This window comes from Megalops cyprinoides, chromosome 14 (genome assembly GCF_013368585.1).
Source record: "Megalops cyprinoides isolate fMegCyp1 chromosome 14, fMegCyp1.pri, whole genome shotgun sequence".
NCBI lineage: Eukaryota > Metazoa > Chordata > Actinopteri > Elopiformes > Megalopidae > Megalops > Megalops cyprinoides.
In genome coordinates, this window is record NC_050596.1 from 2,022,482 (window position 1) to 2,047,578 (window position 25,097).

Consider the following 25,097-nt stretch of genomic DNA (forward strand, 5'->3'; position numbering starts at 1 on the left):
CCAGTGGCGGTAGAGGAGACCGTCCCGGCTGGTGAGGCTGGGCCACTGTGAGTAGAAGGCCTTGGTCTCGGGGTCCAGCGCTGATACTGCAGGCCACGTCAGTTGCTGGCCTTCTGCCACCCAGGCCTGGACCCGTGTGAGGACAGGGTCCTGGCTCTGACTCAGGCGGAGCTGCCGGTCCAGAGCCTCTACGCCGCGGCCGACGCCCACCGAGGAGGTGCCGCCATCACCCAGGGGGAGGGTCTGCAGGGCCTCTACCGTCAGGGTCGCCACGTCAGTCCTCGACGCCCTGGCAAAACCGGCATGCCTCTCCCTCACAGGGACATCTGGACAGGGCGTCCACATTGGTGTGGAGACGCCGGGCCCAGTGGCGAACCTCAAAGTGGTAGTCCTGCAGCGCTTCGAGCCACCGAGCCAGCTGCCCCTCTGGCTCCTTGAAACTGAGGAGCCAGGTGAGGGAGCCGTGGTCGGTGTGCAGGGCGAACTTGTGTCCGTAGAGGTACGGCCTGAAGTGACAAAGCCCCAGGACGACGGCCAGCAGCTCCCGATGGGTAACACAGTAGTTCCGCTCCAGCCAGCTGAGGCAGTGGCTGAAGTAGGCGATGACCTGCTCTCCGTGCTCCGCCTCCTGGGACAGCACCACGCTGAGGCCCACGTTGCTGGCGTCGGCGTCCACGATGAAGGGCCGTTGTGGATCGGGGTACGCCAGCAGGGGAGCCTCGACAAGCTCTAGCCGGAGCTGGTTGAAGGCTGCGGTGCAGTCCTCGCCCCAATGGAATGCCTGGCCCCTCTGAATCAGGCGATGAAGCGGGCTGGCAATGGTGGCGAAGTCCCGGACGAACCGCCTGTAGTAGGACACCAGCCCCAGGAAGCTCCGCAGCCCTGCAACGTTGCAGGACACAGGCCAGTCCCTCACCATGGCCACCTTCGCCGGATCCGTGGCAACCCCTGAGGCGCTGACCACATGCCGCAGGAAGGACGTCTTCTGCCAGAACAGGTGGCATTTCTTGGGGTGGAGGTGCAGACCGGCCCAGCGGATGGCGCAGAAGACATCCCTCAAGTTGCCCAGGGTGCCCTCAAAGTCCACAGCGTGGACAAGGAGGTTGTCCAGGTAGACGACGCAGCAGCTCCGGGGAATGTCAGCTAGGACCCTCTCCATTGGGCGCTCAAAGGTGGATGGAGCATTGCATAGGCCGAAGGGCATGACCCGGAACTACCACAGCCCTTGGTCGATGGAGAAGGCGGTTTTGGGGCGCGTCTCTGGCGTTAACTCCACCTGCCAGTAACCGCTGCGGAGATCGAGGGAGCTGAACCAGCGGGACCCGGCGATGTGGTTGAGGGCGTCGTCAATGCGCGGCAGGGGGTAGGAGTCCTTATGGGTGACCCTGTTGAGGAGGTGGTAATCTACACAGAAGTGCCAGGTGCCGTCTTTCTTCCAGACCAGGATGGCAGGAGTAGCCCATGGGCTACTGGAGGGCTCGATGACGCACTAAATGGCCTAATTAACATTACGAATTGCAAAGTTAAGGCTATATGCAGCTAAATAAATATATTGTCATATGCGCTATTAGGCTAAATTACTTTGCTTATTGCATGTTTAACTTCATGTTCTGTTTTTTTATTTATCATTTGTTTTATAGGTTATTGTGTTGGTGTTACAAGTTCATAAGTCGTATTATGTTATACTGTGTTGAAATAAATTAAAATGTTTACTCTCCTTGCTGGTTGTTCCGACACATTCAGAACCATTACCACTTTTGCAGTTAGCATTGTCATTAACAGATGGCTCGCTTTGTGCGGTGCGCTTGTAAAATTTATATTTTAAAGGCTCATTATTACGGTATTTCTCTGTAACGTAGCACAGTGTTAACAGTATTAGGCTACTTATAACATTCTTCCTCAGCCCTGTAATTCAAACCATTTTCTGATGTCCCAAAAAATATATATATTTAAATAATTAAATTAATGTCATAAAGTGAGACGACTAGTCGACTAGGAAAATCTTTGGTCGGGGGCAACCCTACTTATGGCAATAGGTAGCCGAGTAGGACGGTTTTGTAAGAAGGGGAAGGAAATGCAATAGTAATTGCCCATTCTGTGTGTAACAGATGATTGCTGAAGGCTGAGGTCAAGGGACTGGAGCAGAGAAAGGAAGCCAGTAGCCTGGTAAGCCTCAAGTTGGACGTTTAAGTTGCCAAGAGGAATAAGCAGTATACCGTCATCAGTAATGAAGCTAAGCAATACATGTCTTATCTAGAAAACACCCTGAAAGACGTGGTGGTCAGTAAAGGATGATTATAGACAGCACAGTTGGATTAGTGACAGTAACAGCATGAAATTCAAAAGAGGCTGTCTGCACTGGCACTCTAGGATTGTTGTGGGTGAATGAGGTTCAGGCCTTCTGATAACCTCATTGATAACAGGGATTGGAAAGTTGCACATGGGTAATGCAACAAACAATTTAAAGTACTACCTAGTGGCATCCTTAGATGGACTCCCACAGATAGACTCCCTTGTCTTTGTACGACCAATCTTTGTGCTGACAAACGAGGCTGCTGCTGCCTCTGCCGCTTCAGCATACACACACCTAATAAATACCTTGCTCAGATAACAAGTGAATGAGCAGCCATTTGAGAGGAGGAAACAAAACTGCTAACTAATTAGCAGTGAAACACACCCTGGAAACTGTGCCAAAGTCAAACACCTGATGTATAGCCTAACAGATAATAAACAATAATAAATGCAAAAATAAATACACAGCATTGTTTAAGCAATTACAAGCTCTAAAAACGTAATACTTAGCTAGTCTAGTGGAGACAACAAAGTTTACGTTATCCAAAGTAGGATGCATGCTGCACTCAGCACTTTGTCCCTGAGGTTCAACCAATGGGGCTCCCTCAGTGAAAGATATGGCGTTGCATTGCTGTCGATGGCCTGATGAGTAACTTTATGAGATTAAAACATAAAACATCATTTACAATCACATGACATAGGAAGCTAATGATAGAAGGAGATGAGGTGAGGGAAGGTATTTAAATATGTTTTTAAATGCTGGTTCTCACTCAAGGTAATTGATGCGTCTTTGTGCAATGTTATCTCCTGCTGCCATTCAATATATGCTCAGGTTTGGGCCTGGCCTTTCTCATTATGGAAGTTCAACTCAGTCAGGATACCTTTGCAGTAGCTGGATACATAAAGCCTAACAAAGGCAGTCACAGCTAACTGGTGTCACGACTGGTGGTTATTACCTCACTCTGTCTACCCAGCTTTTTCCCACTGAGCTATGAGTGGTGTTTGTGAGAAATAGCCAATCACATGCAACATGGACAGATTAAAACATTTCAAGAGCAAAAATTAGCACTGCTGCTGTCAAGGCCAGAGAAGAGTGCTGGAGGAAAATTTGCAGATAGTGTAAATGTGTAAGTAACCCCAATAGCATAAAAGGTCTTGGCAGCAGATCTACATAAAGTATAAGAACCTCATCCAAAGTGGTTGTAGTAGTTGTAGTGCTCCCATTCTTCAAGTGTTTTGATGATATGCATATTGTAAAATTTAAGAACTAAAACTACTTACAGCCAACAGAGAAAAAAAATACATATCATAGACTCCTGCTGAGGAGTTGGCCCTCTCAAATAATGAGGGTCAGCCCATAAAGGCAGAGGTCCAGGGGGGGTGTGTGCTCTGACCCCAGTTCTGGCAGCTCCAAATAGTGACCTTTCATACATGAGTTTGTGCTTAACAACTGGGATGCAAGTACATGTTGTAGTGTACATCTGTAAATGTTGATTGACTAGCATGCAATTATGACAGTGCTAGTTTACATACTTATAACACTTTTATTCCACCTGTTTTATTCTCTGACCGACATTCATTTTGTAATACAAATGTTTTAGATAAGATCCATGCTCCTTTACTATGAAGTTATATTTGTGTCTTTTTAACGCAAGCATAACAAGACAGTTTTGAGAGAAAATTTCTCGTACTGCAATCAGAAACCAAGTTTGTCTTTTTTGCGTCACAATAAGTTTTGATTGCGAATCAGTCCTCTTTGCTTGCGGGTCAAAAAGTTTTCATACTTTACAGGCTGCCTTCCATAATCCCAGTATTACTATCCCATGTGTTTCTTCCACCCCTCTGATTGGTTACCAGACAGAAATGGTTTAGGGCTACTTCACCTGAATATCAGAAGCTTGCTGCAGCGTCAGAAGTTAGATCATTTGAATATTTTGGTTTCACAGGCGAATCCTGACATATTGGTTTTGACTAAAATCTGGCTAAAAAAAAAGCATTGATGAAGTTGCCATTGATGATTACAATCTATGTAGAATGGGTAGAATTGGCAGGGGAGGTGGTGTAGCCATATATGTTAGCTCTTATTTTCCTGTCACTATTTTAAATGCTGTTACTATGCCAAAATGCTTTGAATTCATTGCTCTGAAGATTGAATTATTAGAGCCCAATTCTGTCATAGTGGTGGGGGTCTACAGGTCCCCCCAGCTCACACCATTGCTCTTGATAAGCTGGCAGAGTGGTTTTCTTTATATGATAACTCTGAATTGGTGATCTTGGGTGATTTTAACTTGGATTAGTTAACAAATGTTTCTGATTACTTTAAGGAGATCTGTAGCAGTCTTAATTTAATTCAGTTGATTACTGCCCCAACCAGACCAAATTTAAAAAACCTAATGAAGTCTACTCTAACAGACCTAATTTTATCAAATAGGTCAGATAAAATTGTTGCTTCTGGTGTTTTTGATCTTGGAATAAGTGATCATTGTCCCATAGCCTGTATTGGAGATACGCGTCTGAAAAGAACGAAGAAATTTTAATGTACAAGCTTTTTTAAATGATCTATATCATAGTGATATTCATTACACATCTAAAATATTAGATGTAGAACTGGCATTGGACCATTTCAATAATAAACATGCCCCGTTCAAGAAGTTTAGAATAAAAGATAGATCCAAGGCAGTGAGTATTGCTACAATCAAAAATACTACTTCCGTACCTACGCATATTAAATCAGATGACTTTTCTATCTGAAAATAAGGAGGTTTGCTCAGTTTTCAATAAACATTTTGCTGCAGCTGGCCATCTTTTTGAGAATGAGCATACAGTGCCCTCTCATATTAATGATGACCATATGCATTCTGAGTTTCATGCTCCTCAGTTTAGCCTACATCCCTTTTCCCCTTTCTACAGAGCAAATAACATTTTTAACCTTTCTGTTTTATCTGGTATAGTTCCTAGTGTATGGAAATCTGCTCATGTTTTTCCATTGTATAAGGGAGAAGATAGGTCAAAAAATGTTGACATTACTTCTATCTCCAAACTGAGGTGTCTGGCCAAAATGCTACAATCTTTGGTAAATAAATAAAGGATTTTCTTTCTAGGTACGCATTCCTAAACCCGTACCAATCTGGCTTCAGGGCTGAGCATAGCACCATCACAGCTACTACTTTGGTTGTGAACGATATTGTGTCTGGCATAGACAGGACATATTTGTTTTCCATCTATATTAATGACATTACCTCATCCTTAACTGGCTGTTGTGTCCACCTTTATGCGGATGATACTTTTGTGTATTGTTTTGCAGACTCTCTTCAAGCAGCTGTTACGAACCTGCAAATTTCCTTTAGTGCTCTGCAAGATGTGCTTATAGATCTAAAATTAGTTTTGAATGCACATAAAACAAAGTTTTTGTTGTTTTCTAGAGCCAGTAATATAGACAATGGTAACCTTCATATTTCCACTGTAGATGGATTCAGAATTGAGTCACAGAATATAAACATTTTGGCATCTGGCTAGATGAAAAGCTTACATTTAGATATCATCTAGACAATCTTGTGACTAACCTACGACAGAAGATTGGTTTCCTGTCTAGAAATAGAGCCAAATTCTCTCAGTTTTGCAGAAAAAAGGATTATTGAAGCAGTACTCATGTCAGTTTTAGATTATGGGGATGTGATTTATAGGCATGCAGCTTTATTACTGGTGATGTTTATGGTATCCATCATTGCATTCTGTTTGAGAAGGTTGGTTCGTCCTCTCTTTCGGAGACACGTGACAGGCATTGGTTTTTATTTATTTACAAAGCCCTTATTGGCAAATTACCGTCATATTACATCTCTCTTGGACAGATCAGTAGGGACCAGGCTTGGGGAGTAACAGAATACATGTAACGGCATTACCTAATTAGGATACAAAAAAGTGTAACTGTATTCCATTACAGTTACAGAAAAAAAACGTAATCAGATTAACGATATGTAACCTACATCAGGTTACAGAGCTTTTGCGAGCTACTGCAATCCCCTGTTCCACCAGCGGGTGGCGCGCAGGCTATAAGAAAAAGAACTCCAGCCTGTATTCGCTCTCTTTGGATCGAGACGTTGCCGTGAGCACACAGTCATCCCACTGAGACCCCGGTATGGAAATATCCTGTGAAGGATACTAGGTTTTATCATCTTGTACCAACTATTGAAATATTGTGTGTTTATTAGGTTGAAAGTTGAGAGAGAGAGAGAAAGAGTTGAGCCGCATGAATCTGCGAGCTCCTCAAGATTCCTCCGGTAAGAATGCCGTTACGACCGTTATGCTAACCGTTTAGTTTCATTTTGTCATTAAACACATTGTCTTTTAAAACCAATCGGAGTTGTGACCCTGATACTGGGTGTTTGAAACCGTGTAGAGACAGATTTGGGTTGTTTTATGTTGTTTAAGATGTTTATAAAAGATCGTTAATCGTGCTGCCTGCGAGCTAATCGCGCTAGCAGCATGCTAATCGCTAGCATTTTAATGTGAACTTGTCTTAGCTCTGTGGTTAGCTCAGCTAAGCTAGTTACCACTGTAGCAGACTACTGATAGTTTACACTGTAAAAGTACCTATACTTAATTATTTGATTTAAAATTTATTTCATTGAGAGATCACTTGCCTTGTTTACTGATCAGATATGATTGATTTATGTTGTTAATGGTTAAAATGCATTTGATGTTGAATTTAAAGTGCAGTTAAAAAAAGCATTAATAGAAGGTTAAGACCATAAATATCTGTTTACAGAACTGTCGTGATTTTATTTTATTGTTGTGAGATGGAAGTACATGATTGATTGAGTTTCAGTGGAACAAATCTATCTTATGTGGTGTGATGTGTATCTATTCATTTGCATAATGATTAGAGTATAGCATTTATATCCTTTATAACTGGTTACACTTGATTTGACATTTGAATGGAGATAAAATGATTAGATTTAAAGTGAAGTAAGACAATAGTAATTAATGCATTCTGTACTGTATGTATAGATTGGTTTTTTTGACGAGAGAGAGATCATCTGAACCTGACCCTGGCGGTCAGTGGCGAGCCAACCACAGAATTGGACAGAGAACGGACCAAGAGCTCGGTGTGGCCAGCCGTGGCATCCTTGGAACCATCATCATCATCACTCTCCTTCCTTGAGACACAGATAAGATAACATGTAAACCTACCCGGGTAGTAGAAGAATTACTTCACGACACTTCAAGAACACACACACACACACACATCACAGAATAGAGACAATGAATCAACTTCATTTCCCTTTGTCCAGCAGAATCTGACAGAATTTTATTTTTCATTTTTTTAACTTTTATTTTGGGGATCCCTGTAATGTGCGCCTGTGCACTTAGGAAGCCGGCTTAGATAGGCAGGGAATGTGAGTAATTGTTTTTTTTATATAATATATTTTCCAAACTCACCTGTTTGTGTGTCATCTGTTCTCTGCTGACTTCTTTAGGCTCCGTAGTCGTGCTTACAGTCTTCTGACATTAACCCAGCTTTAATTATACTTACCCAGAGAAACCCTGCTACAGATACATTTAGTAAAAATGGGGATTATTAGCAGGATTACAATTTTAAAATACATTTTAAAATAAAGAACGATATACTACCATGCACATGCGCACACATTACAACACTTAACGAGTCTCACGACACCACTCTGGTCTGGAGTGAAACCACAGGCAATCTTACAGTTGCCAATTCATTATCATGGCCTCTAGTGAAAAAAAATGCTCTCACTGGGTGGAAATTTCGCCATTAGTTTGTCTTTAAAGCAGAAAGGGGGAACAACATCACAGTACAGTGCAAGTTATGCCTTACAGCTGTGAAAATGCTGTCATCATCCAAAACAAATATAGGTAAGACCAACCGCTAATGTTAACTACATAGAAATCCAGTTCGCTGAAGTTAACATTTGATAGTTAGTAAAGTGCTTGAAAGCTAAATTAGCTAGCAAGCTATTTGCACATTCAACTGAAAAAGTACAAATACCACCTTACAAATACAAATCTAGCTAGCTAGCTACAATACAAACAAAACAATAAACGTAACTAGCTAGCTACTAATCACATTCCGCTGACAAATACAAATATCACCTTGCAAACAAACACATAGCTATCTTAGCTAGCTACAAAAAAAAAAAAAAAAATAGAAAGCTAGATAGCTTGCTAGCTAATTTGGCTTTCACGCACTTTCCTCAACTGTCATTTTACTAATAGCTATCTCGCTAGCTATCAAACTAATACAGCCTCATCACGTCTCTTCTGACCAAATAGTTACCACAGACACTGCAAGCAACCTGTTCTGACAGCTTTAGTACTGTTAGCTAGCTAGCTACCAAATTAACATAATAGTTAGTAAATTCTCATAGTTACCGCCAGTGTGCAAAATACCCGGAGGCAATCGAGGGGTCCCCCTACCCATACATGCCAACATGTAACAAAGGAAGGAATACAAACAATTAATAAACCTAATAAGGAGCATAAAACATTATGTTAGGCTAAACAATTTCACTAGCACATCCAATCCAATGCAAAAGTAATGGAAAGTAATCAAGTTACGTTACTTTAATATTGTGATACTTGGATTAGGTTACTGGTTACATTTTTTAACAGGTAATTAGAAATTGTATGTGAATACATTTTTAAAGTAACCCTCCCAACCCTGGTAGGGACTTATCAAACTCAGGCACAACTTATAAGACTATCTAAAAATAGATAGTCTTATAAGTTAACAATTTAGAAGCAAGATTTTAAACCTTTCCAAAACAGAATGCAATTGTTTTTTAAATGTTTTAATTGACAAGGTTTTATGCTCTTATTTTCATTAGATAAATGGCTGGTGCTTTGAGTTTGGCATTTTATGTGTTTTAAATTTCTTGTGTGTGTTACTTTATTACAATGTTGTATTTTTCTACTGTCATTTAGTAATTGAATTGTACTATAAATTCTTTTTATATTATTTGCTCATGAATGTTTTTATTTTGTTTTAATTGTATTTTATGTACATGAGGTCTGTCTTGGAAATGTTCTCTGTCTCAATGAGATTCACCTGAATAAATAAGTTAATAATAATAATAATAATAATAATAATAATAAAAAAATGTTTCACCAGGGCTGTAGTATTGGGAAAAGGAGTGCAATCTAATTTTCACCAATCTTGCTCTAATCTTGCACCAATCATTCTTGGGAATCCTTCAGAGAATTACACTGCATTAAATATGCAACAGTGAATTTCACTCATTATTGATAACAATAGTCAACTACTGTAGGTTACCCGCTCTTTCATACAAGCCCTTTTTTATAAGCCAGAATGGACAAATGGCCCGGAAACATGTCAAACATCAAGAGCAAGAGCCACCTTGTTGTGACCAGGTAGTGGTAACAGTCAAAGGTCTTAGCTCTAGGGTACTCGACTACGCCACCTGGGGACTTTCACCCCAAGAAATGCTTACGACTTATATTCCTAAGATATAGTACAGAGACTAGAGGGTTCTCACATGCAGGTAAGCTAGCAGAAAAGACAGACGTGGTATTTCAGTTGAATACAAAAGTTTATTGAACAAATAAATTAAATAAAAAACAAACCTGCCCTTATTGCTACAACCTCTTAAACAGGTGGGAAGGTAATAAGGGCAAACAATGCTGCCAGAGGACGGGGTAACGGCTGCCACCAGAGACAAACTATTGAAAAATGAGGGGATGAGTAGGCTGATCGCCGAGGAGGTTACCTTTTCTGGGAAGGGGAGAGACCGACACACCACGCGTGCCCTTGTTTCCAGTGCCTGCTACACTGGGGGGGAACACTGGGGCATCCAGTACGCCTAAAATCCGTCTGCCGATAAAAATCACACACAAGTGGCCAAACACACCTACTCAGGCCACTTACCTAAAAACCTCGTAAGGCAAAAGCTAAACTAAAATTGCAGGAGGCAAAGCAGCAGTGGCAAATCTTCCTAAAGAGGTAACAAAACAATATTCGTCATGGTTTTGAATTCGCATAGCAATACCGAGTACAACACACATTACCCCCAATTGCCGCGAGCTGCACACACGGGAAGAGGCAGCCCCTAGTTTAAATTTTACCTCTACGTGCCTTCCGGTTAACGTGAGCGAGACTGGTGCCTACTCGGCGTCTCCAACACAGACCTAAATGAAAACATTGCCGTAACACACACGCATATTTAAAATACATGATCGATTGTTTGCAACATGGATTTTAATGAAGGTACAGGTGCAACAGATTGAATAAAACGCAAATACCTTCAGTAAAGCACATACACACACCACAAGACGCGTTTGTAGAACCACGAATACCTGTTACCAAACAATTCAATTTTAGACACATGCGTGAGCACAGCAATGATCTAATGGTGATTGAAAACCAAACAGGGAGCACATACCTTTTCAGCATTGATAGGGTTACGCACCGGAAAGCAGTGAACCAAGGGACTCTGACTGCCGTACCTGACGAAGCAGCCATATATATACACAAACAGGGACCTTGGCTAATTAGTGGCTAGCCACCCGAGTGCTACTAGGGGGGCGTGGCCAAGAAGGGAAGGAGCTACGGTGACTGAGAGGCAAAAGGGTAACTCTGCCGGTCACATTGTGAACAGTGCTATAAACTGTGTTTGCTGAAATTCTCTGCATCACCAACAGCAGATGTATATGTACTAGGGGCTAGAAAACACAGAGCAACACATACAGTTGGTGGAATGGTGATAGCATGGCTTCGATGAGTGGCATTAGAGACATATGCCTTGCAAAGTTAGGATATTCCCTCAACAGAGAATCTGTATCTCTGATATAAAAACTCATCAGGCAAAGCCAGGAAGTGCTGACAGTCTCTAAACACCTTGCTCTGGGAAGAGCCCTTCTTACTACTGGTGCACTGAAGTCCATGGGATCCTTTAGGAATGGTGATGCCATTTTCCAGAGAGTTGATTGGAGAGAGGGTGGCCTTTCTACAGGTTTGGATCCATTATCCTGAACTTATCCTACTCTAGAGCAGGTTAGGTGCGCAGCATAAGTGACCATGGTGATGTAATGGGGTTAAAAGTCAGCCACGGGCGTGAGACCAAAAACTCAGTGTCAAGCTCAACGTTAGCTGCCTTACCCACTGCTTCATGAGACAGGCCTGAGGTATGGTTGGGAAGGCTTTCTCTGTGCAGTGACAGCTGATGCAAATTAGAATTGGGTGCGGTCACTCAGGACACAGGTGCCATTCAGAGCTGGTGCACCTCTTCATTTTCACTGTGTCATACGGCTGCCTTTCAGAGCTGCTTATTGGCTGCCTTTAGCTGACATCCTACAAATGCTGATGAAATGTTGAAATTCAGATAAAACTGAATGTTGTTCAGCCAGTTTGATAACTGTTTCCTGTTTTCTGCAATGCCCTGTTTCATACTTTCCATTTTGTCAGGTGATATCTACTTCTTTTCTTTCCATCTAGATATTAACAATGTTTTTTTTAATTATTCACCTTACTGTAATGTTCCTAAGAATAAATTATTAGATATATAATACTGATATTATATAATTGAATTAGTATTACTCAATTAGTCATGATAGTAGGGCTAAATTATTATTTATCTAACTAAATCATTATATACGATGGCCATGATTCTGCAGTATATGATGTTGTCTGTGCCTGCTTGCTGCACTGTATATTACCCAGTCTCAGATAGCTTTACATTTAACAGTTTGTTTACTGCAGAAACAGGCTCTCCACATTGCTGTGAATGCCTTTGCTCTCATTTGGGGGAGACATGAGAGTTACTTTTAGATTTGATCATGTGCATAATGCAGAGGACTGACCAGCATTTAGGGACTGAACTTGTAAAGTCATGTGGTGGGAAAATATGGTAACCCAGGTGTATTCCATATGTAATTCATAAGCATTGCCAGTAGATGTCAGTTAGGTTAAACCTGGTAATCAGTCATTTTTATTTTAGAAGTGTGTGAACTATGGAAACAATGGTGTAAACCTAAGACAGGATATGTATTTTTACATATTAGATGTATGTGAAACGTGGTAATAATGGTGGGAACCAAAGACAAGATGTGAAGTGGGAATAATGCCAGAATGAGAAACAATGGTGTATAGGGGGATGTGGTGTGAAACTGAAGGAGGAGTTTGAGTTTAAGCTCCACAACAGGGGGAGCTAGGGGAAAGCATAAAAGAATGCATTCAGAAGGAGGTTCGGAGTTGCTCTGCATGGACCAGCCCGGTTTACTGTATGTCATTTGAAACATATGAAATAAACCTAATTACATCAGACTCTGTGGATTATACTTTTTTGGGGAATTGTTGAGCAGTGTGGAGGGAGCTCTTAGCCCATCTGGTCCAGGCTGGAATTAGTTTCCACCATGGTCACTGCAGCATGTGTCTTTGCTAGACAAATCAACATTTCTTTGCTTTCTTATTTGAAGCTTTCTTTTATCTCTTCCTGTGAGGTGTGCTGTCACTTCCTCTTCATGTGTGAAGTAATGCCACAGCTTCTGCTCTGGCCTCTGACACTTTAAAACACGGTGACCAGTGGAGAAAGGGGAATTAGCAAGTAACTGATTCTAACTCTAAACAAATTGGTGTTTTTGTTAATAAAATTTTTTTTTTTAATTACAAATACAGTTGCCTTGTGAAGAGATATTACATTAGTATGACATAGCAGAAATACTGTACATACAAACAATAGACGCAAAGTACAAAGAATTCAGATTTAAATCTGAAATAACTCATAATTCTTATAATTCATAATTCTTATTCTCTTGCACCGCTATGCCAGGCTCCGCTTGCGTCCCAAAATAAAAAATAAAAAAACAGACGGAGTGCTGCTGATGCCCTTGGTCCAGACCGCTCCCTCCCGACTCGTCCTTCTCGCGCAGCTCCGGAGCAGGCGTTATGGCCGTGCTGGGGGAAAAGGAACACAGCGGCACAAATCACCCGCTCTGCTAGGCTGGGCAGACTGCAATCAGGATCGCGCACACACACAAGTGGCAACACCGCCAGTCACGTTCCTTACTGCACAGGGGCACTGTTCCGATTTGCCTCCTGCCCAGCCTGGGGTGCTGCTGTTCCAGCCTCGCTTCTCTTCTCCCGCCGGCTTCTGCTGCTTTGCCTGCCCCGGGTGTCACTCCTGGAAGCAGTCCAGATTTGCAGCGCTCCGCCGTCACTCACTCCTCACTCCCACACCTATTAAAAGAGATCCCCTCCCAGTATCTCTCCCCAAAACACAAAAGAAACAAAACCAAACTTAACCAAAAAATATTCCCCAACCGAAAGGAAAACCTGGCCGAAAACGGTAACCAAAATCTAACCGAAAAAAACACAAAAGAAAACTAAACAAAACGAAACCAAAACAAATGTATCCCCTGTAAAACCTGCGGCACAAAGCGTTTCTTTCCCGAGCCATCAGTCCCCCCAGCTGCTTGAATTGTCATCCTTTTAACTTCAGATTCTGCTTCCTGGGGGCGGGGGGCACCTTCACTGCCAGGTGCACTGGCGACTGGCTACCGAGGCACCCCAAAGCCAGATGATCCCTGGCCACCTCCTCCTGGGGATACAAGGTGGAGGGGGGAACAAGGGGTGCCTGCACCTTCAGCCCAGCCTTAGCCACCACACACTGCCTGCACTCGGCAGTCCACCTCCGCACATCCTTCCCCAACCCCGGCCAGTAAAACCGCCGCCGCAGGACAACTTCCACTGCATAGACACTCTGGTGACCACAACAGCTGATCCTCTATCAGATCATGCAGCCGCCGGTACAGGACCCCCCCCCTTTTACCCAGAGCCTCTCCCACTCCCTCCACCACTTATCCTCTTCTGACAGGGCTGCCTTCCACCCTGCCCGCTGAGGGGGCTCCCTCTGCTGCACTCGCTCAGCCAAGGCCCCCTGCATCCTTTGGGCGTTCCACACCTCCCTGGCGATACCGGGGTTTTAACGGCACCCTCTGCCCCATCGCCCACAACCTGGCTGCCCAAGACCCGCGAGAACTGCTGCTGGATTAACCCCAAAAGGGTTTTCCCCAGTGTAGCCATCTGCTCCTGGAGCTCTCGCTGCAGCTCTGTCCGCAGCTCCTCCTTCCACCGCTCCATATCTGTGACCCACGACGGAACTGCAGGCGTCCTGGAGGACTGGCAACGAGAAAAATAGCAAGCTGCCCCCTCGTCCCCCCCAGTTCCAGTTCCAGCTCACAGGCTTCCCGGCTCACCTCATGCTGCTGGAGCTCCTGCCGAATGGGGCCCCCCCACAAGCCCAGGAGGAACTGGTCTCGCAAGATCATGTCCTCAGTCCCCCCATCCCCTGGCTCTTGGGCCCGCCACCTTGCATGTATGGGTTGCAATGTTTTTAGTATGTGGTCATTGAGAGAAGTATGCACTTAACGTTTTTTAACAATATCATCATGTTAGACCCCCCCCCCCCCCCCCCCGAACAGTCGGTTCGGGAAAATATTGTCTATATCAGGGGTCGGCAACCTTTCTGACATGAAGTGCCAGTTTGAAATGTTCTTGTTAATTTGCCATATCAACATTAAGTTTAACATTAGGCCTGCACGGTATGAGGAAAATCTGCTATCTGCGATAACATTGTTCAATATTGCCAAGACGATATGACTTATAAATAAACAAATATTGAAGTGTGCATATTAGCTATACAGTTCCTATGTCTTTCTGCTTTAATAGGTACACTGCTAGCACAGACCCCAAACATTGAACAGCCTATGCCCACTGAATAAAGAAATGACATAAATTATTTCAAACATTCTTTTATTGAACAAATTGCACATGAATGCCCAACCAATTAAACAAAACATTAATTTAAATAAGACATTATAACTATAAGAAATTAAAGTTTCATTTCCCTGCTCCCTTTAAAATATTTTCTTCTAAACTAGAGGTGCCCAAATTCTTTCCTATGAAGGGCCAAAAATTAATCTGGATGGAGGGCCGCAGGTCAAAAATAAATGTTGATGTTATGTGAAATTACTTTAAAATGTAATATATTTTATAGAAAATTAACATTCTAAATCTAAAATAAAATTTCAAAATAACAAAAACACTACTCTTTAGTCTGCTTAATGGTAATTTTATTAATTTGCAGCGAAGATTGTCAAAAACATAAAACATCCATATGCTTCTTCTTGGGAGCATGAACATATTTAAAAGGAAAGACACCTTTCTGACAGAAAGTGCATACAACTCAAGGTGCTTTAGAAAATTAAGTTGAAAACAGCTGTATTGTCCACCTTTGTAATCAAGAGTGGAAATTTTACTTCATCTTGAAAAACTGACAAAAATATAAAGTTAAACATTATAGTGATAGCACTGAATAACAAATCAATATTCGATATTAAGTTTACAATGAGCAACATTTAAGTTACACATCACAAAATGTCACCATATGGTAGCTAATGAGCCACAATATCAAACGTATTAACGAAAATTAGCTTCTCATTCACAGGGTCAACTTGGAACGATTTGGTAATTTTATTTTATAGTAACATTGGCTAACTAAGAACACCAACAACAGTTTGGCCGGAAATACAACAGAATACGCTAACCCAGGCTGCCAGGTTTGGCATAATTATTTTTGCCTAATTGGTAGTGATTTTGCACTGACTTGTGTGACTGAAATGATAATAGTTTGGTTTCCTTACTGAGATCGGGTCAAACTAAACAAAATAAAACATGCATTTTAGCCATCAATTTCAACACTCGCTCCTGCGCAGAAATAGCCACGGTTTGTTTCCATGGTTAGTAGTTTATTGTAAGTAAACACTTGACAAAGTGGTGTTTTAGTGCTTTTTCCAAAACGAACCTTGTTGGGAATCAGTTTTGATAGTGTGTAACATGATTTCAGCTTTTTATGTGACGTCACTTGAAATCAGACTGACAACCCTGTCGAAAAGGCCAACTGTAGTTTATCACAAAGACACGTTTGTTTAGTGCATTTTATTTCCTATTCAACCAGCGCTTGCTACGCCCCTGCCCCTTTCTGCTCATTGGTGGAACTTCAGTTTTAAGAGGTGCGCCATCTTATCCGGAAGAACGTGATGGTGGGAGCTAACTGAAAACTATGAGAAGCTTAATAATGCTAATGAAAACATAAAGAACCATGTAACATAATGCGCACTACGTAGCATAAAAAATAAGTTACATGCGAAAGGGTTAAAAAAATAATAAATTAAAAATCTTCTCTCGCGCACTTATCGCTAGCGTGCCAATGATTATGCTGCCGCATGCCTGAGGTTGCCGACCCCTTGTCCCCCTTGTCCATGGTGCAAAAAAAGTTGGGGACCGCTGAGTTAGTGTGTTTTGTTTATTATTTTGGCTTTATCGACTCCTGAGTTTGTGTTCCCTGTCACCCCCTTTATATATGTTATACTTTTTTATGTTTATGTAATAAATTTTGTTACACTTTCCCTATCACGACTTTAGTATCCCCTTTTATCCCTGTTACGGTCTGACCCTAGACCCTGGGGGGGGGGGGGGGGGGGGGTGTTGGTGCTTGTGTATTTGTTGGGCTGTGGAATACAGTTGGTGGTGATGGCCTTAAGATTTGACTTTGAGCAGTTTACTTTTTGTCCCTCTCTGGAACAATTCGAACTGTGCTGTAAGGAAGATTTGCTCCTAGTAGCAAACTTCTTTGATATTTCAGTACCTCATAGTGCAAGGAAGCGGGAGATTAAGGCCGCATTGTACGCGGAGTTGGTGTTGCAGCAGATCCTCCCTGACAGAGATGAGGTCTCGGGTGTTGCTTCTCAGGCCCGGGTGCTACAGGCTGCGGCAACAGCTGAAGCCGAAGCGCCCGCCCACATAGATTCTGGTGATCCTCACTCGCCTTGGGGTGATCAACTGCTCGCGCTGTGCAGGAAGGAACTCGAATTGGAGTTGTGTAGGCAGGGGTACCAGAACTGGCTTCTGCAAATTCAGGCTTTTGAGCTTGAGACTGACCAGGAAATCAAGCTGAAAGAGCTGGAGTTGGTGACTGAGGACAGACCTCGACCTGCTCCTACTCCTTTGCTGCGACAGTCAAGGACCGGCACATCTCCATTGGCAGCTGCCCCTGCAGTGCCTGCATCCTCTCCGATACCTGCCTCTCCCGCTGCACCTGTGCCCATCGGCGCCTCTTCTGTGGCGCTTATACTGAATCTCCCGACATTAACGTGACTAAACACATTCGACTGGTATCTCTGTTCTGGGAGAGTGAGGTGGATACCTACTTCTCGGTGTTCGAACAAATCGCTGCAACTCTATGATGGCCGAAAGCTGTGTGGTCTTTACTCCTTCAGAGTAAACTCACTGGGAAAGCGCAGGAAGTGTGCTCCACTTTGTCCCTGGAGCAAAGTCTAGAGTACGACATCGTGAAAGCTACAGTGTTACAAGCTTACGAGCTAGTGCCAGAAGCATATCAGCAAAAATTTAGGAACGCTTCTAAAGCTACTAATGTATTGTGGCTCCTCCTGTACCTAACGATGTGTCTGAGATTAAGTCTCTTGTTACAGGTGAAGCTGAACTTTTTCCGCCTTTTGGAAGAGTGCAACTCGCTGCTGCCCAGTGAGCTGATACTTCTTTGTCCCACTGTTTCTCTGCGGCCGTGAGCAAGGCGGACTTGTCACAACATCCCATAGCTTATTTTTTAGATGATGATGTACTCATGTGCAAATGGACACCTCCTGGGTCTACCCATGAGTGGAATTGTGTTTCAGGTAGTTGTTCCAAGGTCCTCCAGAAGTCACATTCTGGCAGTAGCTCACAATCACGAACTATTTGGGCACCTTGGAGTCAAGAAAACATATCATCACATTTTGAAACATTTCTTTTGGCCAGCTCTGAAATCTGATGTTACTAAATATTTCCTTTCCTGTCACTTCTGTCAAGTTTCGGGAAAGCCCAACTAGGTCATTCCCCCTGCTCCGCTAAGGCCAATTCCTGTGATGGGTGGACCTTTTGAGAGAGTTATTATTGATTGTGTTGGACTGCTGCCAAGAACTAAGGCAGGAAATGTGTATCTTTTAACCTTAATGTGTGTGGCCACCAGGTATCCTGAGGCCATACCTCTGCGCACCCTTAAAGCAAAAGCTGTGGTTAAAGCCCTAGTAAAATTCTGTTCAACATTTGGACTGCCAAAATTTATTCAAACAGATCAGGGATCAAATTTCACTTCCAAACTATTTGCCAATGTTATTAAACATTTACACATCAAACACCAGGTTTCTAGTGCTTATCACCCAGAATCTCAGGGCACCTTGGAAAGGTTCCATCAAAACCGAAAATCAATGTTTAATACATAGTGCCTCACTTAAGGAAAAGAATGGGATGAGGCAGTTCCCCTTCTTCTGTTTGCCATTCGTGACACAGTGCAAGAATCCCTCGGATTCAGTCTAGCCGAATTAGTGTCACATGGTTCATGGTCCACTGAAGATTCTCCCCTTTTATCCGTTTCGGTCTGACCCTAGACCGGGCCGTAACAGACCTGATAGAGAAGACTTTAGTCACTCTATTCCTTGATCTTTTATTTGACATTTTGCAGTTATTTTATTTGTACTTTTTCATCTTTTTTATATTTTTATTTTGTGTTCAATTTAAAATAAAGAGAACATTTAGCAGTGGCCACCAGAACAAATTTCCTTTTTTTGGTTGATCATAAAGTAAGAGCAATCACCTATTCTGGTGGATCATCAGTATGGTTAAACATTCTTCTGTGGCTAACTGCACATCCAGATAATGCAAGGAAAAGCAGTTTAATATTTAGATGGAACCATGTACGCTGAGTTGATGATGTACACGTCAACATGGCTGACGGATATAAGCCACTATGAACCACTGACACAAAGTGTGTGCGTGTGTGGTGTACGTGTGGTGTGTGTGTCTGTGTGTGTTTTTGTGAGTTTTTGTAGTGCGGGGGTATTTGTATGCACTTCTGCTACCCTGAGCACACAGTTCTCTCATAGTGTAGGAAGGAGTGCTATTTAGCAGAGGCAATGATGATCAGCCTGGGTCACAAACGGATGCTTTGGTTTGTACTGCTTTGTCAGAGGTGCACTTGTGTCACTGCACCTGTATACAGAGTCTGACAGGCTGATCTGAGTACTCAGCACAGGTCACTGCAAGGGAAAGCTGCGCAGGACACAAGGTAACAAACACATAGTTCATCTGAGCACAATACCTTTGTCGTATTAGGCTTGATGTGACCAAATATTGATGTAACCGTTTTATATATAACATACAGAAATTAAACATATATAACTAAAATATCAATTGTTGTCATTATCAAAAAAATAATAATAAATGGAATCTATAGTTGTAAATGATGTGAGATTACAGAATGGATGTGAAGTCTTGATCACTGACTCTTAGAAAGTACATGCCTGCATAGGCCAAATCCCTGTAAATGAGCATATATAAGGATTTGGATATACCCATCATTAAAGCTTGAGTGCTCTGATTGTGGATATACCCATCGTTCAAAGTCTGAGTGCTCTGATGTTTCTGGGTTATTCAATGCAATCTCACAGTTGAATAGAGTCCATTGTTCCTCCTTATAAATGTGCTGTATGGTTCAACATCTTCAGTCTCCTGTAAATAAAACTGTCAGGATCGGAGATCGGGACACAAACGCGGACCACCGGGTAAACGGAACCAAGCGTTTAATTTCAATCAGCAGGCAGTTCGTAGTACAGGGACAGGCAGGGTTCAAAAACACGGGGAAGCAGTCCGGGGGCAGATCCAGGATCGGAAGTCGGGACGGGCAGAGTCAGGAACCAGGTAGGCGAATGGCGTAGAACGGGTCCAAGTCGGCAGGCAGAAACGAAGTCGGGAATCAGGCAGGAGACGGCAACAGCAAAAGACTCAAGGGAACTAAATGCAGGGACGAGACAGGAGGAACTCACTGAAATGAACTAGCAATAAGACAGAGACACGCAGGGAAGATATAGGGCAGAGGTAACGAGGCAATGGGATGCAGGTGAGCAGGCAGGCAGGTGCCGGTAATGAGGGGATCAGGTGGGCGTGGACCAGGCAGGGAGCGGGGCGGGGCTGGAACACAAGGGAAACAAAAACACAGGTACAAGGAAAACAAAAACACCGCGGCTTAAGGGGGCGGAGCCCTGACAAAAACAACAAATTTTGAACCAAAACAGGAACTGTAAAAAGACACTGGCAAAAGGAAGTGATGAATTTTTTTAAAAAATTGCAGAAACACCACAAACACTTGTGGGATTTATGAAGCTTCTGTGGGGTGTTGAGTTTACAAAAGAAATGCAAGTGCACCTACGAGGAAAGTTTATGCTATTGCTTATTGCTATTGCTAATCCTACTGTTAAATTTGTGACTTAAGGCATTGAAACTGTAGCATGCATTCACAATGTCAATATCAGTATGATGACAGTATCACAAATGCTATACTGTCTAAAAAGGGAAGACTACTCAACAGACAGAATATGTTGCAAGGGAATGTACAGGAAATGACAGCTGCAGCACCTGGACTATCCAGATACAGAAGCACAGAGACAACGCTTCAATGTGCAGAGATAGAGGTCATTTAGCAACTTCACCACAAGGCTGGGGAGGCTGCACTGGGGCTCAGCTAATCCAGCTCCATGCTGCCTTTGAGCAGAAACAGGTCAGCACAAGAACTTATTCTTAGCATGAGAGTAAACTTAAGAGCAAACCTAGGCTACAACAAGATGAGAAAATACATAATTGGTGTGACTGATTTAAGTGCTAATCTAAATAACTGAGGTTACAGGATAATTCAAGTGAATTTTCAGTGACTAGAGTGCAATTAGAGTAAACAGAGGATGCATGGAGGATTTTTAATGTGAATTTTTAATATGAAGCCCAATGATTCTGTGAGAAGGATTCTGTTCTTTCACTTTTACCCAACTTTCAAAAGTGGTAAACTACCAGTGAGTGGAGGTATAAAGGTGCAAGCATGAAGCTTACCCCTAGAAGTATAACATTTTCAGCATAAGGTATAGTAGTAGCTGCTCTAGTTGGCCAGCAGAAGGAACTACAGGTTTAGTTATGTGCCTGTGCATGGATGTGATGAGCACACACCAATGCAGCTTTAAAAAGGCCAAATTGGTCAGAGAGTCTTGTTTCTGCATGCAATTTGGCAATGATACTTGAGGTTTGTGCTGTAAGACGTCCTGCTGAGTACAAAACTGCTATGCAGACTGAGCATTACAAAGAAGCCTGAGAAAGTCTTTCAGTTATCAAAAGTTGTTCTAATTTGATTTAAAAAATCATTTTTTCCTAACCATATATTTTATGGTATAAACACATTGTGTGTGAAAGAGAAAATGAAAGTGGACACATTAAAGTGAATATTTAAACGATCTATCCATACAGAATATCATTATCAAGGGAGATTCAAGCGTGATTACTTTTTTACAGTTTGATCACAGTCTTGAAGCACTATATTTGTACCAGATTGGTACAGTTTGTTAGAATTGAACAATGGCAGAAAATTGTAATTACTTTACCTCTGCTAGAGGGGAGGTGGGTATTTGTCTTTGCTTTTGGTCCCTTTAGGGATAGAAAAGAAAATAAGAGCTGTGTTCCAGTTCAGTTTACCAAAAACTTAAATACTTTCTTTCTACAGAAAACATGAAAAAATACATTTTGATTTAATTATTCTCTCTCAGTCATAGCTTTAAGTCAGAATTAGTCATTAACCATGACATTTTCTTAATTGGTTTTCATTCAGTGACTGAGTGTTTGAGGACAATAGAAGTGAATTCAGCTGTATTCGCAAATCTGATTAACATAAACAATTAAGATTTTTTTCCAAAAACCAAAGGCAAAAATTAATTACAAATGAAAATGGCCACCTTAATGTAAGTGACATCAGAGGAAACACAAAGAGCAGTCAACAGGATGATTAACTATCTGTTTTACAGCAAGGCTCACCCTAAATCCGAGATCATCTTGTTTAGAATGCTGAGGTGGAATCTGACCCTAAATCGATGTGAAGAGACTGAATGTAGGAGAGCGTTCTAAATAGGAGCATCTGCTAAGTGACATTTTTAATAAAAACAAAGTTAATATGTGACATTGATATTGTCCCAGCTTTTTTTAGCAGACGCTATCATCTTAGTCTACAACCTTAAGTTTACTTCCTTACCTCACTCCATTCCGCTGTTTCCTCTTCATAATGGAGAATATGGCATCATATACTATCACTAAGGACACGGCCAGGCTCACTGGCAGTACATACAGGAGCACATTTTGGTTTGAATGAAGTCCACTGTGCCCCGGGGATAAAAGGAGACAGTGGACCACTGTAAATGAGAGATACTAATGGTAAAACACCCAGCAAAAATCTTGCCTGAGCACGAGAAATGCTTGGGCCAGCCCTCTGCAGCATTAATAGCTACATTTGATCCTTATTTCTGATCAGACTGCTGTGACTGAACAGTCTAAATTAACATAGCCTTTTCCACTTGCCACTTTTTCCACTCCACCATTATGAGATAATTAAGCTGGTGCAAAACTATCCATGAATAAATCAATTATGTTTTTCAGGACATACCTTTCACATTAAAATCTGAGAAGTCAATTCCTTCAATGGAGGCTGTCTCACAGGAGTAATTCCCTTCCCATCAGACAGACTGAAGTAGGAGATGTGGAGAAACAGCATGCCATCCTTTCTCTGCAGTGTTATTCTGGAGTTACAGGTGCTGATGTTTCATTATTATCCAATCGCACAGTCACCCAACAGCCAGACCCATCACTCCTCTGTAGCTTCCACACCTTCATGATCATCTCATCCAGAGTTCTGTTAGAGCACTTTAGAGGCACGTCCTGCCCTTTTTTAAATATACGTGTTTGAAGTCCTGTTTTACAAAGATAAAATGAAAGGAACTTTCAACATTGGCCACAGTTTTATCTGCATTTGCATCATGATAAAATGTGAATTTTCATACTTTTGTTACTGTTTCCATTTCACCTATCAGCAGCATTTTTTTTAATGAGACCAATGTTAATGATGTATTCTAGCATTGCTAACTATGGAACAACAAAACATTAATAGGGGTAATTTTTACAATTCGGCGGGAAAGATGTCGCAGCTATTGTAGGTGGTAAGGGCAGGTTTATTTTCAGAGATAAACAGTTTCATGAGACTGTGTCTTATGTAACCCTAACACAGCCTACATTCACTGCACCTGAATTTGGAAAATAGGCAAACTGAAGAACAGTATATCGCTCATGATCTTATGAGCAAATATAAGAGCTTATGGTACTTTTTCTGCCTGCAATGCATTTCCCCAACATGCAGTGGAATTATTGTTAGGGAAGAAATCTTGCATGGCAAACATTTTAAACATTTGTCTCAGGTGAAAATTTACCATAACAGCATTACCATTCAGCATTAGCCTACACCACAAAGATAGCGTCATGCTGCTGCTTACCTTGAGACTGTACATGCACACTCCACAGAACAAAAGATAGGACAAGCACTGATGTGGACTTCTGCATGACCAAAGGTACTTGAACAGAACACTGTAAGTCTAACCACCCTTTCTGTTTCTTCACATGTAAATGAACTGCCCATCATTCTTATGAGAACATTACTTTTACCATATCTGCACACTTCAGAGAAGGTGGAGCTTGAAAGGTTGACCCAAAGGGAAGCTGTGGTTCACAAGTTATGTGATGTTACCTAACCTTACAGTATATGGCATGTCATTATTTCACAATCACATTGCAGTTATTACTAGAGCTAATCGGCTAGCATAGTAACCACAGTGTCATCGTTACATGGCTAAGGGGATGTCTGGTCATACAGCAGAGTGCTATGCTGGAAGCACTCAGGTGGAAGTGACATTTATCACCAAGCAAGTTTCTACAGTGACGGCAGCCAGAATATTTACAGCATTGAATAAAGAACTTAATTAAAACAATTTAAAAGTGCTTTATTAAAAAAATGTTAGAAAACATGTTTCAAAAGTACAGCACAAAAGCTCACAATTATATAACTGTTCATGGACAAGTACCTCCATATAAAATAAGCAGAGACCATTTTGAATGAAAAGGATTGGTGGTGCCATTCTTTGAGACAGTATGCTGCACCCAGAGAGAATGCTCCTGTATCACTGAGTATGAGTTCATATAAATATCATTAACTAACCTGACTGACTGTGAGAGACCAGTTTGTTTCACTGTTAGTCACTGTTACTGGCTGTATACATTGCAGAGTTCAATGCTGACAACCAAATGGTTTATTAACATATAAGATCTGTATTTACATTAATATCTGTATTTACATTTAAATAGAAACTATACACAGTACCAGATCAGAGACTAAAAGGAAGGAAACTTTAGGAAATTACTTGTTCATGGAAAAGAGAGAAAAAATATAAAACAATATTTTTGCATCCAACATCAGCACTTTTATATTCAGTTCAGTAGGCCTACCAGTTTCAGTATATCAGTATTCCTTGTTTTCTGTTTTTCTCATGATGGTCTTTGGTGTCTATTTAAACAATCCAAACAGATGCCTATGTCTGTCATTCACAGATACAAACTGTTGGCAAATATCATGGCTAACATCCTAAGACTAACTTTAATGTTCATGCCTCCCTATAATTCTAAACTATAATTCATAATTAGGACGTCACCTGAAACCCTGAAGATGCACCTGTTTCCTTATCAGCCTGCTCTGCTTCTCTAACCTGCTGCTGTGATTCCTGCATACAAACTAATTCATTAATGGTGACATTTTCATGGGATTTCTAGACTGAAATTCAGCTCATAATTTGATATATCCACCCAT

General features: G+C 41.9%; 1 long non-coding RNA gene across 1 annotated transcript; it reads left to right on the forward strand.

The window, feature by feature from the left end:
* Positions 1-6,385: 6,385 nt before the first annotated feature.
* Positions 6,386-8,024, forward strand: LOC118788665. Its single transcript, XR_005005421.1, has 3 exons — positions 6,386-6,425; positions 6,501-6,569; positions 7,300-8,024. It is a non-coding gene; the product is annotated as an uncharacterized LOC118788665 (long non-coding RNA).
* Positions 8,025-25,097: the final 17,073 nt, after the last annotated feature.